Genomic DNA, 14030 nt, shown 5'->3' with positions numbered 1-14030 from the left:
ATTTAAGATGTGCGTCTTCATTCATTGTTTCTTCCTTATTTCTCTTTCCTTTGCCTTTCTTTCCTCTTCTTTCTCTGAAGATGAAGCCCAGGCCCTTGCACAGGCTCAGCCTGGTCTCCACAACTGAGCCTCATTCCCAGCCCCAGTTTTCATTTCTGTTGAGTAAATATCCAGGAGTGCCTTCTGGTGAAGGTAAGTTTAGCTTTACGAAATGTGGGTTTTCCAAAGTGACTCCACCACTTTACATTCCCCCCAGCAATGAGAATGTTTTTTTTTTCCAGCTAGCTTCTCTGTTTTTTGGTGCTCTGAATTTTTTTTACCACATTGTGTTCAGGTATAGATGTATTTGTATTTTTTCCCAAATTGAAGAATTTAAACTTTTTATTCATTCTAAAAAATTCTTAGTTAATTTTTCTTCAAGAGAAAGTTCTATAATTTCAACTCTCTTCTTCAGAGCTCCTATTGCATGTATTTTAGGTTCTCTTTCTTTAAACTGCCCATTTCTGAACCTTTCTTCCATATTTTCCATTTGCTTTTACTTTGGGCCAAATTATGGGACATTTCTTCGTGTCTATCTACCAATTTACTAATTCTCTTCTCAACCGTCATTATTGCTTTTTTTTTTTTTAAAGAGAGAGTGAGAGAGGAGAGAGAGACAGAGAGAATTTTTTTTAATATTTATTTTTCAGTTCTCGGCGGACACAACATCTTTGTTGGTATGTGGTGCTGAGGATCGAACCCGGGTCGCACGCATGCCAGGCGAGCGTGCTACCGCCTGAGCCACATCCCCAGCCCCGTCATTACTGCTTTTTATGTGTCTACTCAGTTTTTTCTTTTTTTTTTTTCTTTCTCGAATTTCTGTGAGGTTATTTTTCAGATCTCTCTAGCTGTATTGAGGTGATGCTTTCTCCTTCCACATTTTCAAATTCCAACTTTTATGTCTTTAAACATTTTATGCAGCTATCGCAAACTCTGGCTGTACGATGGTGTCTGGTCCTTCCAGCACCTGAAGTCACCAGCAACTGTAACTTCTTTTTTTTCCTTAATATTGTTTTTAGTTGTAGATGGACACAATCCCTTTATTTTATTGATTTATTTTTATGAGGTGCTGAGGATGGAACTCAGTGCCTCGCACGTGCTAGGCAAGTGCTCTACCACTGAGCCACCACCCAACCCTCTAAGTCCTTTCATGTTGCTCCCAGGACCTTATTATGGGGTTTCCTGCCTCAGGGGCTTCATACTATTGGTTGTGAACTCGTATTTGGAAGAAGTGGATCTATGGGAATCCTGGGAGGACTGAGATAAGAATGTTTTCCTCCAAAGAGGATTTTCATGGGTTTGGTTTTGGCCCTGGGTGGTAATGATAATTGGGGACTATTTTAATTTAATTTTCAAATCTGAGGATTGAGCCATTGCAACAGATATTTAATTTCAAAGCTCACATCCACATGTGTATAAAGTTACAAATTGTCATAAGAGACTCCCCGGCCCCCAGATTCACTGGTAGAGAGAGATTTCCGGTTTGCCTTCTTTTCTCTATGGCCAGGGAGCTTTGCTGCTAGTTGATACTTTCTCAAAGATCAAGGCCCTTGGGCTGGGGATGTGGCTCAAGTGGTAGCGCGCTCGCCTGGCATGCGTGCGGCCCGGGTTCGATCCTCAGCACCACATACCAACAAAGATGTTGTGTCCGCCGAGAACTAAAAAATAAATATTAAAATTCTCTCTCCTCTCTCTCTCTCTCTCTCTCTCTCTCTCTCTCTTAAAAAAAAAAAAAGAACAAGGCTCTTGGAAGGACCTAGATTCATGAGCCCTTGGGAATGCCAGGCTCAGAGACCTGTAATCACCTCTGGGGGGACCATGGCTGAGCACCTTGCTCCCGTGCAGCTGGGAGAGAGCTTGACAGTTCTAGAATTAGCATTTGCCCCCAAGGATGTCCCAGCGTCTGCATGCACACACCACTCTGGCTTTAGAAACGTTTTCCTTTTATTTTCTGCTGTAGGGAGTAGAGGGTACCACTAGGTATTTATTTTACTCTTCACCACAGAGCAATGCGTTTTAAAAGTTTTTGTTTTGTAATTAGCCCATTACCTGGGAATTTTTCAGGGAAATGACTGTTTAGAATATCTAGACAATTATCCTCCTATAAACAGAAACTCTAATTGATTTAGACATTTAACTATGAATGGATAATTAGGGTATCACAGATGAATGTTCATTCATGTTGTTAAGGATGATTTTGGTGTTGTGTCTGTGCAATATTTCTAAATGTCTCTAGGTAACACAGCGTGTTCGGCTTTCCCAGGAACTTGCAGAATTGGGCTCCAGAGCGCTTGGAACCGGCTACCAGTGACAAGGAGTCCCTTTCTGCTGCTGGAACCCTTGCCTACGCACAGCACCGTGTAACTGGTGTCTGTCTAGGTAGAGGTGGGAGGTGACAAGTGCATATTATTTTAGTTTTCTTCTGCCTGATTGTTAATAATTGAGCATCTTTTCGTGATTATTTGTCATTTGAAATTAACCTTGGGGTAACGACAGTTTCTACTCTTTGTCCATTTTCTATGAGGTTGTTTCTTTCTTATTGATTTATAAATAATCTTTGAATGACCATTTTCATAATCTAAATATTTCCCCTTTCTGCATCTTGTCATTCTGTTTGAGGCACGCAAGAGACGGAATCAACTTTTTCCTCTGTGACTTATGCTTTTGGCTTTTATTGGTGGACTTCCATCTACTCCTGAAGGAAAACATATTCTCCTAACATGTATTTGGATCCTCCCTGATGGAAGGATCTCAGAACTTGTGACCTAGGACTTAAATCCTCCTCTCCATTTCCAAGTTTCTGTTAAGTAAAGGTCATTTTGTTCTGGGGATGGGGAGAGGTTTCAGGATGATTGGTAAATCTTGCCTAAGGGCCATTTGACTCCAGGAAGACCCCTCTTACCCTTTGAGTCTTGGCTCAAAAGCCCTTCTGTAAAGCCTTTTACTATTTACCCAATTTGATTCAACTTACACTTATTGAGCACCTTTTATATTCTTGGATCTTTCCCAGAAGCTCAGAACATAGAGTTGAACAGAGTTTATCTCAGTCTGTTTTGTGTTGCTATAACAAAATACTAAAGACTAGGTATTTATGAAGAAAAAAGGTTTATTTTTGTTCCCAGTCTTGGAGGCAAGGAAATTCAGGATCATGGGGCTAAGAGAGTTTGCATTCTGTGGAGGACATAGATTTAGCCACTCTGAGCACATCTTTGCCTGTGCTCTCCTGGGTTATACAAGCCCCCACCATGGTCATTAACATTTTGGGGGATGTACAGGGGATTAAACTCAGGGCACTTGATCACTGAGCCACATCCCCAACTCTATTTTGTATTTTATTTAGAGACAGTGTCTCACTGAGTTGCTTAGCACCTCACTTTTTCTGAGCTGGCTTTGAACTCACAATCCTCCTGCCTCAGCCTCCCCAGTGGCTGAGATTACAGGTGTGTGCCATCACACCTCTGTGGTCATCATCTTAGTAGAATCACCCATGCATGGTTTTCCTCTCCATCGTCAATCCCATGGTCCACCTCCAGTGTCACCAGACCTTGCTACTTCTCGTTACCTGTGCAGTGACCTCCACCTGCCTCCTGGGCTGGGTGGTGGCCTCTGCCTGGCCCTGCTCCTGCTCGTCACTCTCAGCAGTCCACTCTCCGCACGACAGCCAGTGTGATTTGCTAACATGCGAGTAAGTGCCTGTCACACGGTTGCTCAACCCCCACCTGGGGCCCCCATCTCACAGGAAAGATGCCGCAGTCCGGCTGCAGCAAAATAGCCGGGGGTGACGAGCAACTTGTGAGGGTTGATACAGCAGGAGTGGGAGCCGTTTATTGCAGGACAGGAGGGGTATATATACATTCCACACAGCTTATCTTAATTAACATAAACTAGATACAGCAGTCAACCAATAAGGAATCTCCACACTTAATGGCTTGCTGGCGTAACTTCACAAACCACTCCCTCTGCAAAATGCCAGGCGCCATCCTGACTTGTTCACAGACCCTAACAGAAGGAGAAGCCCAAGTCTTCCACCTGTGCCCTCAGGACCTGCCCGCCCCACGCCTGGTCCAAGCAGCGTTCCAAGCCCTCTCTGGCCTCGTGGTCTTGGCTTCCTGTGCCTGAGCCCCTGACCCCGGGACTCCGTATCCCCACATGGTGACTCCCTCACTGCCTTGGTCACAGAGGTCACATTGTCATCAGGGCCTTTGCCGTAGGTTGGACTCGGAAAGTCCCCAAAAGCCCCTGGGTTAGGGCTTTGTCCCCAGCTTGGAGCCACTGAAAAGGAGTAGAACCTTTAGGGGGTGGAGCCTAGTGGGAGGCTCTGGGTCATGGAGCTGTGCCCTTGGAGGGGACTGTGGGACCCAGGCCCCTGGGCTTTCTTCCCGTCACCCGGAGGTGAGTGTCCTCCTCCACGACGTGCCCTGGCCACGGTGGCTCCCTCGCTGCAGGTGACCACAGGATGAAAGCTTCACCACGGGAGCCCAAATCCTCCATTCTGTCTGGAAGTCGGCCACGGCCGTCGTGGTGACAATGACGGGAAGCCGGCCAGCAGGGCGTCTTGACTAGCCTGTAAAGACAGCGCTCGCCTCCTGCCCCCGCCCCATCTCTCAGGTGGTCAGCTCTTGGCTGCTGCGACTGAAGGGCCTGATGAGCTGTAGAGGGGGAGAGTCTGCCCGGTCCACGGAAGGCCGGCTCCATTCCTCGGGGCTCGAGTGGGGCTGGACATCAAGGCGGGAGAGGGAGGCAGAGGGAAGCGGCTCACACCATCAGGAGACAGAGTTTCTACTGTCCAGATAAAAAAATATGTCCCCCAAAGCCACGCCCCCAAGTCCCACCTCCCCAGCCACACCCATCACCCATTAGTGGCTGATCCCATCAGGGGGTCGAATCACTGACGGGGTGCGGGCTCTCTCCACCAGGCATTGCTCCTCTGGACCTTCTTGCACTGTCCACACCTGAGCTTCTGGGGGACACCACAGCTGAACCATTACAGCCACCGTCACCTTATCAGCCCTCAGCACTTCTGAATCCCTCTCTCTACCACCCCAGGGCGGAATCCCCTCAGGGCCTGAACAGGGTGGGCTCCCGGTGCCTGTGGACTGCAGGAAGAAACCGGTGAGGACAGGGCTGCGTGAGGGGCAGGTCTAAGGGGGGGGGGGAGACAGCGCGCCATGACAGCCCTGGACACCATCACAGATGTAGGAGGAGGCTGGAGGTGGACCAGATACAAAGCCACAGAGAAAAAGGCGGGACCCGCCAGGGGGACTTAAGCTTTAATTCAAAGCGTGGAGCGCAGTGACACAAGAAAGGCTCAGCTCCACTCCCATCCTCGCCGCCCTCAACGGTGACTCATCTACTGACTCATTCACACTTTCAAGTGCTTTGGTTTTCCTGTCTGTGTGCAGAGGCAGAGTAGAAGCCCAGGGACAGGAGACCTGCCTCTCTCTCAGTCACCAGCTGCTCTTTAGGCCAACTGTGTGGTCACATCTGCTGGGGATTAAATAGTTAAGAAAAGGATCTCCCAAGAGGAAGATGGCAGCTGGATTTTAACCCTAGTTGTCACAGCAAGAGACTGTCACTCAGAGGACAGGCCACTAAGGTGGCCTGCGTCTCACCTGCAATTGACGCATTTTCTGCTGAGTGACAAGGAGTCCAGCTTTTCCTCACAGGTGGGGCAGGTCCCCAAGCCTGGAGCCCCTTCTGTAGTTCTGCGTCTCCTTCCATTTCTGCAACAGCTGTGGGATGGAGGCACCTAAAGAGACGGCGAGGGAAAGGTGAGGGCCTAGGCCGGGAACCAAGCCCTGGAGAGCTGCTCCGTGGGCGAATTCTAGAGATGACCCCACACCCGGCTGTCAGAGAAAGTCAGTGGACTCCTTTCCCTGTGCTCAGAGTGCAGCGCCCACTCCAGATTCCCTTGTCCAGCTTCTCCAAGGAACTAACCTTGTTAGAGCAAAGAGCCACTGGTGATAACACCAAGGTGGTGGGCAGGGGGCAGGGGAGGAGCACCAGGGCAGACCCACAGGGTGAGGCCCGGGGCTTGGCTCCTGGGGCAGGGGAGGAGTGAGGAAGGACACCCAGAATCATCCTGATGTGCTGAGTCTCGCTGGAGCGTGAGTGAACTCAGTCTCACCTCTGCGCCTCGAGACGGTGGGACACCAGCCCCGTTTCTGCAACCATTAATTGAAAGCACAAAACCCAAACCAATATGGCGGATGGAACCAAGAAGAGGAAAAGATGTTCTGCTCCTCTCAAAGACCTTCTTCGAGACACTTTATCCATGGCAACTGGCATTTTGCAACGACACGATTCCCCGTGATTGCCGTCAGGAAAAGAGCAAAAGCAGGAGCCTTTGAAGATGGGCCTCCGTGGCAACCGGGCCCATTTGCCCTGTCGGGGACAGACTGCTAAACCGGTCCTGTCGGTGTCGGGACGCATTTAATAGGACTTTGGTGTCATTGTGGTGTTTTGATGAGGTGTGGGGCAGCGAGACAAGGGAGCTTAGCAGCCCCGGACAGTTGCCATAGTAATAACAAATGCCATTTTCCAGCTCCATTAGAATATTTTTAGAATTGAACTTGCTTAAATATTGTGATAGCGTTCTCTCTAACATAAACTGAAATACAGAAAACTCATGAATTTGCTCAATACTCCTCCTCACCAAGTCCTTTAATGAACACACTTAGGAAGAGTGTCTAGAAATTCAAGTCAAATGAGAAGCTGTCACTAGAGTCACTTCTTGAAACCCTAATCCAACCCGACACCTTCAATTTTTCTTTATTCCAAAAACTATAGCCCCTCTTCTGAAAGTGTCGTGAATTATGGACACCGGGCTAAACCTTGCTCCAGGATATGGAAACCTAACAATCTCTTTGACAGACTGAAAAATCGGTAGGTAGCAAAGACCCAATCTTTCCCGATTGAATTCGACCAAATTGAAACCAACCAAATTCAAGTCTGTCACCAGGAGGGCCATAAATATCCCATGTGGATTGAAATACACGGTGTGCCACCCACTTCCAGCATTTTCCAGGGCCAAGGCAAGAGTACCAAGGTAGGCTCACACGACGGTGGTCTAAGAGCCTAAGCCACGCTCACAGCTTATTGGTGACATTTGGTCTGTCCTTTGATAGTGACAAGACACTTGGCAGGCAGGGTCCAGTTTGGGATTCCTGGACTACCTGATGCTACACACCAGCACAGGATGGCGGGAGAGGCTGGTCCTGCCCCAGCCCACGCCAGCCGCCACCCTTCCCTCCCTGCATGGGCTCCGTCCTGGACCTCAGAGGTCTCTCTGCACGTGGCCTGCGTGGGGCACCCTAAGCTCTGCCTAGATAAGCTCTGTGCACCCCACCACCTCTCCACACCGCCCATGCCCCCTGCAGGCCGGGAGGTTACTCTGGCTCTTCTGTCCGGAAGAGAAGAGGCTAGTGTGGGACCTTGGAGGAGGCCTGGAGGCCACTGGGGAGGGGAGCTCTTGGGTCCATGGAGTGTGACCCACTAGGGAGAGCTCTGAGTAGCTGTGCCCGCGGAGCACGGCCGAGGAGAGTGAGTTGAGTGGGTGCAGGGCAGGGAGCCTCCTCCCCCACCCCCGGGAGGTGCCGGAGCTGCCTGGCACCAGCTACGGCCTGAAGCCCCCCGACCCTCTCTCTGGGTCGTCTGCTCCCAGGGTGCCCCGTGTACCTTCCCAGAACCGTGACTTTTATGGGCTTCGGCCCAAACACGAGGACCTGCCGCAACCCAAGGGAAAGCACCCGGCCGAGCAGGCGGCTTCCTGGCTGGGAGCCTCCCCTCCTGGGAGCTTGGGCTGCACAGAGGACACGGGCGCAGGAGGCTGGAGCCACTCTCTACTGCTTTAGGGGCCTCCTTCAAACCCATCATGGCCTGGCCCCGTCCGTCCTGGCCCCTCAGGCCACCTGGGCATCTTGCTCCTCCACCACGGCTCCCCTTCCAAAGAGGCCAGCAGGGCCGGTGGTGCCCTCCCACGGCCAGCCCTGCTGTTCCCTCCGGCTCTCCCGCCTGGCATCAGTGGATCTGAGGGGGGCCCAAGGCCCAGCCTGGCTCCCTGTGCACCTGGCCTCGCCCACAGAGCTCTTCTGCTTCCCTCCCGCCGGCCGAATGACTCACCCGGGGGTGGAGTGGGGAGCACCACACCTGGGACTGCGCCGTGTGCATGGGGAGATGTCATTGTTCTGCTCTTTCATTTGATTTTACTCTTTGAACCAACGCAGTCAAAGAAATGAGAATCAACTCCTTGTTGACATTTCCTCACTCACTTCGTATCAGGAGCTGGAAAACGAGATGAAGAGTGACCTCTTCTTCCTCTTTCTCGTTTTTAGTTTTTTCGAGGGGGCCTCTCCCCTTCGCTTGATCTCTGCTCCTCAGCTCATTTCCTGCCAGGGTGATTTCAGGTTCAACCTGTTTTTTAAAGTTATGAATCATATCAGTGACTCAAGGCCAATTTTGGTAGGAGAAAAAAAAAATCTAAGCGAGCTTTCTGGAAAGAATCAAACCTACAAGGGAATGTGAACTATTATTCTTGGAACTTTTGGCAAACACCTACTAGAGAATCGTTCACTCGTTCATTCAGCAAAACTATGTTGAAGATATGCTCAATGGGTGGTACCACATGTAAAGGCAATAAAAAACGTTTCTCTGAATGATGCATGGATTTTTTTAAAAGTTTGATTCTTGTTTTTATAGGGTAGAAAACAGAAACAGTGCAACTGTGTTGCAATGAAAAAGGACAAGAAGATTATAGCATTATTCAACCCTGAGATAATGTATATAATTCATACATTATATACATTGTATTACATGTATACATAAATTACATATCTATATACATTACATACATTGGTGATTTTCTAAATCACCAAGCTAAAGGAGATCTTAAAGATTATACACATAACTTTTCAATTTCACTAATGAGAAAAGGGAGGACCAGAGAGGGTCAATGACTTTCTCAGGGTTGCCCAGCTGGTCAGTCTGTAGCAGAGCCTGGATTGGAATCTGAATCTCCCATCTTTTTATGAGCAAATGCCCCTTCCAGGAAAAATGATTGATTTCCTCCAGAAAAAATGTATGATTTTTGTTTTGTCTACTATGAAAATGAGATTGTATGTACTAAATAACCGAAAGAAGTAGAAACTGTTATAGGAATTCCTGTGCTAGGAAAACAGAATTACTGTGTAAAGTCAGCGGATTTAAGAACCTGTGTGGTGTGATGGTGTGCATCCGAGGTCCCAGCTACTCAGGAAGCGGAGGCAGGAGGGCACTTGATTGCAGGCGTTTGAGGCTAGCCTGGGCAACATGGCAAGACGGCTTCTGGGGGCCGGGGATTCACTCCAGGAGGTTCCCTCTGGAAGAACTCTGGGAAGGAAGATTACGAGTTGTTTTACTCTTTGACCTCTAGGTGGGGAAAGAGATTGCGTGCTGATGGTGATTTCCTTAGAGAAGGACCGTCATGATTTATCAAAGACTAATTTGTTTTATAAAATTTTGTTCCATATTGACAAATTTTAATTGCACCTCATTATGGGGTACAGAGTGAGGTTATGATGTATGTACACAACGTGGCATGATTACATCAAGCTGATTACCGCATCTATCACATCAAATGCTTGTCATTTACTGTGGCAAGAACACTTGAAAATTTACTCTCAGCAATTTTAAAATACAAAATGTGGTGTAATTAACTAACGTCAGGCGGCTGTGCAAAAGACCTCAAAAACCTTATTCCCCCTGTGACACTGAAACTTCGTGCCTGCGTTTGCCGAGCCTGTCCCCATTCCTCCTGCCCCAGCATCTGGAGACGACTTCAATTTCTGCTCCTGTGAGTTGGATTGTCTTAGGTTCCACATGTAAGTGAGGACCCAAGGTGTCTCTGTGACTGGCTTTGTTTTTCACTTCGCATACTGTCCTACAGCTTCATTGATGTCACTGTGAATGACAAAAACGTCCTTCTTTCTCAAGGCTGAATAGTATCCCTTGTGCAAACATATACTTTCTTTATGCAGACACTGCGTTGATACTTGCTATTGTCAATGATGCTGTAGGGAGCAAGCAGTGCAAGCACCTTCCAAACACTTTGGACATGTTTTGGAAGTGGGACAGCTGGGACGTATTGTAATTCTGTTTTTAGATTGCTTTTGGTGCTGGGATTTGAACTCAGGACCTCACATATGCTAAGTGCGTGCTTACCCACTGAGCTACTTCTGCACTCCTCTCCTTGGTTTGTTGAGGAGTGTTCACACCATGGACTGATGGATGTTCCTATCAACAGCGCACAAGGGGTTCCTTGGATCCACACCCTTCACGGCACTTGTTACAGGTTGTCTTCTTGATAATGGCCATGCCCACAGGTGTGAGGTGACACTTATTATGGTTTTAATTTGCATTTCTCTAATGACTCATGATGTCAAACTTTTTTTTTTAACTGTTGGATATTTGTTTGTCCTACTCTGAGTGACGTCTATGAGGGTCTTTAGCTCACTTTTAAATCAGGCTATTTGTCTTGTTACAAGTGAGTTTCTCATACGTTTTGAATACCAACCCCTTATCAGATGTAGGACTTGCGGATATTTTCTCCCAGTCTACAGGTTGTCTCTGGACTCTGTTACTCGTCCCCTTGGCTCTGCAGAAGCTTTTCAGTGTCCTGAGATCCATTTGTCTCTTTTTGCTTTTATCGCCTGAGCTCTGGGGGTCAAATCCAAACAGTCGTTGCCCACACCAATGTGGTCTAGTTTTATCCCTGTTTCCTTCTAGTAGTTCTGTCGCTTCGGGTCTTAAGTTTCAGTTCTTGAACGTTTTGTGTAGGTGTGAGATGGGGGTCCCGTGTCGTTCTCTGGCCTGTGGGGACCCACTCTCCCCCAGTGCCCTTTACTGAGAAGACCACCCTCGTTGCATTGTGTGTTCTCTTCGTGGGGGTTCCATTGACTGTGAACGTGTGGATTTTGTGGGATCTCTGCTCTGTTCCATTGGTCTAGGTGTCCGTTTTTATGCCAATTCCATGCTGTTTTAATTATTATAGCTCTGTAATATGCTTTGGAATCATGTCATGGTGATGCGTTTTTTCTTTGTGGTCAAGATCACCTTGACTGTTGTTTTGTTGTTGTTTGTGTTTTGTTTTTTGGTACCAGGGATTGAACTCAGGGGCACTCGACCACTGAGCCACCTCCCCAGCCCTATTTTATATTTTATGTAGAGACAGGGTCTCACTGAGTTGCTCAGCACCTTGACATTGCTGAGGCTGGCTTTGAACTCACAATCCTCCCGTCTCACCCTCCTGAGCCTCTGGGATCACAGGTGTGGGCTGCCATGCCCAGCTTGACTATTGTTTTTGAGTTTTTTTGGGGGGAGGTACCCCTCTCGGTTCCAGGATTCTTGGTGCATACTTAAAATCCATGGATGCTCAAGTACCATACATGAAATGTCATGGTATCAGCATATAAGTTACATATGCCCTCCTGCGTACTTTAAACCATCTTTAAATTACTCATCATACCAAATACCATCGGATACTCTGTAACTATTTGCTCTACTGTGTTGTTAGGGGATAATGACAAGGAAAAGTCTGCACATGTTTAATATAGCCTCTGTTAAAATTTTTGAAAATACTTAAAAACACTCTCGATTCACATTGTTTGAGTACACGGTTGGAAAAGCTCTGGCCACAGACAGCTGAGTGCATGAGGTCAGGTCATCTCCAAAGTAGCACCTTCACCGTCTTCCTTTGCTATGGAAATGTTTTTTATTTATCAGAGAATAATTTTAATTTGTGACTTAAGGGAAAGTCTAGATTTTCCATATGGGTCCTTGGAGAACGATAAACATTTCCAAACTTCTAGATGATCAGTCTTGGAGGATATAAAAATTCAGATATGAACCAAAGTTTAGTTTATAACAAAAAAATAACATCATTATAAGTATGCTGGGTTTTCATCCTGAGCTGGGGTTGTGGCTCAGAGGTAGAGCGCTCACCTAGCATGCGCGAGGCCCTGGGTTCAATCCACAGCACCACATAAAAATAAGATACAGATATTGTGTCCACCTATAACTAAAAAATAAATATTAAAAAAATAAATTTGAGTCAATTGGTAGCAAAGAAAATGTTCAGATTGGATGGAAATGAATAAAAAGTGAGTTGAATAAGAAGAGATTCAACCGAGCAGGAGATATAAAGGGGGGCTTTTTGGTTATTCATTTTATTATTTATTTATTTATTTATTTATTTATTATTTTAGCACTTAGTTATTTTTCAATCTTAAATGGCTACTCTATGGGGGAAATGAAATACAAAATCAATTATCTTAACTTGTGAAATTACACAGACTTCCATAATGTCTCGGGGGCATTTTCAACTTTAATAATTCAGATTAAAGGAAGAAAGAATTTCAAAGCCAATTTAGAATTTCTGTTTATACTAATATATATATATATAACACAATCCTGACTCTGGATTTGAGTATCTTTGAAAAAGAAAAAAATGGTACCGTAAGCGAGAAGGAAAACCTGGCCCTTTGAACGTAATTAAAACCCATGGACCAGGAAAAAAAATTTCCTCTTGCCTGTGAATACTGTTTTTAAAGTATGACTTCTGTGCTCCCAAACCAGGTATTTTAAGTTTAAAGTTAAAAAATAATAGCTGCACCTTTCAGAAGAGGTATAAAGAGGACTTCCCTGCATCTGTGACGTTGTCCTTTCTTTCCAATGTGAAGGAAACACGGGGGCAGGGTGGTGGCCGGAGCCTGTTGCTTTAGGGTCTATTTGAAATACAGCGGCTTCCCCAAGACCTGGCCATTTCCTGAGCCACGTGTGCACCCTGGGATCGTGGCGTTGACTTCACAGGGGGACATCTCACGACAGGAATGGCAGGCGGAGTGGCTGGAACTTCCAGATGACCACGAGGCCCGGAGGGGGCTGGTGGAGGCCCCAGGACCTCCCTACAGCACCCTGGAGGCTCGCTCACGGCAGAGGGCAGGAGGGCAGGAGGGCGGTGGGACAGGCCACAGGCGCATGGGGCCATCTCCCCTTGGGGCGCGTCCCCTCCCTGCTGGGCACTGGCTTTGGGGAGATATGGCTACCAGGGGACCGAAGAGAGCCCTCTCCAGGGCTTGGGAAAGGAGCTGTGCGCGCCCAGCTGGTGGGGAGCGGACACTTTGTGAAAGGTCACGTTTAGATTTCCAGAGGAGCCAGGAAGAAAGGCCAGGGTTTCAGAGGCAAAGGGTCAAATGCCTGGCCCCGGTGGAGGACGTCTGACCATGTCGTGACCACAGTGTGTCCTCCTGTTCTCCAGGGTTTTGTTGCTGTGACCAAAATACCGGACGAGAACAACTTGGAGGAGGAAAAGTCGGTTTTGGAGGCTGAGTTCACGGTCAGCTGAGCCCACTGCTCCGGGCCCGGGCGAGGCAGGGCCTCATGGCGGGAGGAGCAGCGGTAGAGCAGCCCAGGGAGCAGCAGAGGCCCTGCCTGAGGGTCATGGTTAGGGGAAGGCACAATAAAAACCGTCCAGAGCTCTCAGGATGCTGTTAGCCCATCTCTAAGGTTCTGTGACTGGCAGCGCTGTCCAGCTGGTTGGTGGCCAGGAAGCAGAGAGAGGAGGGGGACGGTGCCTCAGGGAGGACGCACCCTTCCAGGGCACACCCCAGGGACCCTCCCCTCCAGCCACAGCCGCCTGCCCGCTGTGGTCACCACCATCCAGTCCATTCCAAGGAGGGTGGACTGACCAGGTTCAGCCCTTGTGTCTGATCATGGCGCCTCGGGACACCCCAGCCTCAACATGGGAGCTTTGGGGGACCCCTCATGTCCAGACCCGAATGTCCTCCTTGGGTCTCCCAGTGTGGTTTGGAGGGGAGAAGCCCAGGGGGCAGCAGAGGCCCTGCCTGAGGGTCATGGTTAGGGAAGGCACGTTAGAAGCCATTCAGAGCTCTCAGGATGCTGCTAGCCATCTCTAAGGTTCTGTGGCTGGACAGCGCTGCCCAGCTGGCTGGTTATAT

General features: G+C 48.2%; 1 long non-coding RNA gene across 1 annotated transcript; it reads right to left on the bottom strand.

The window, feature by feature from the left end:
• Positions 1–4006: 4006 nt before the first annotated feature.
• On the bottom strand, positions 4007–8438 carry LOC144365917 (uncharacterized). The gene is made up of 3 exons (XR_013424639.1): positions 8161–8438; positions 5652–5788; positions 4007–4821 (listed from the first exon to the last, which is right to left on the bottom strand). It is a non-coding gene; the product is annotated as an uncharacterized LOC144365917 (long non-coding RNA).
• Positions 8439–14030: the final 5592 nt, after the last annotated feature.

Source organism: Ictidomys tridecemlineatus, chromosome 8 (assembly GCF_052094955.1).
Source record: "Ictidomys tridecemlineatus isolate mIctTri1 chromosome 8, mIctTri1.hap1, whole genome shotgun sequence".
Classification (NCBI taxonomy): domain Eukaryota; kingdom Metazoa; phylum Chordata; class Mammalia; order Rodentia; family Sciuridae; genus Ictidomys; species Ictidomys tridecemlineatus.
Note: the sequence above shows the minus strand (reverse complement) of the source record. Positions and strands in the feature narration are given on the sequence as shown.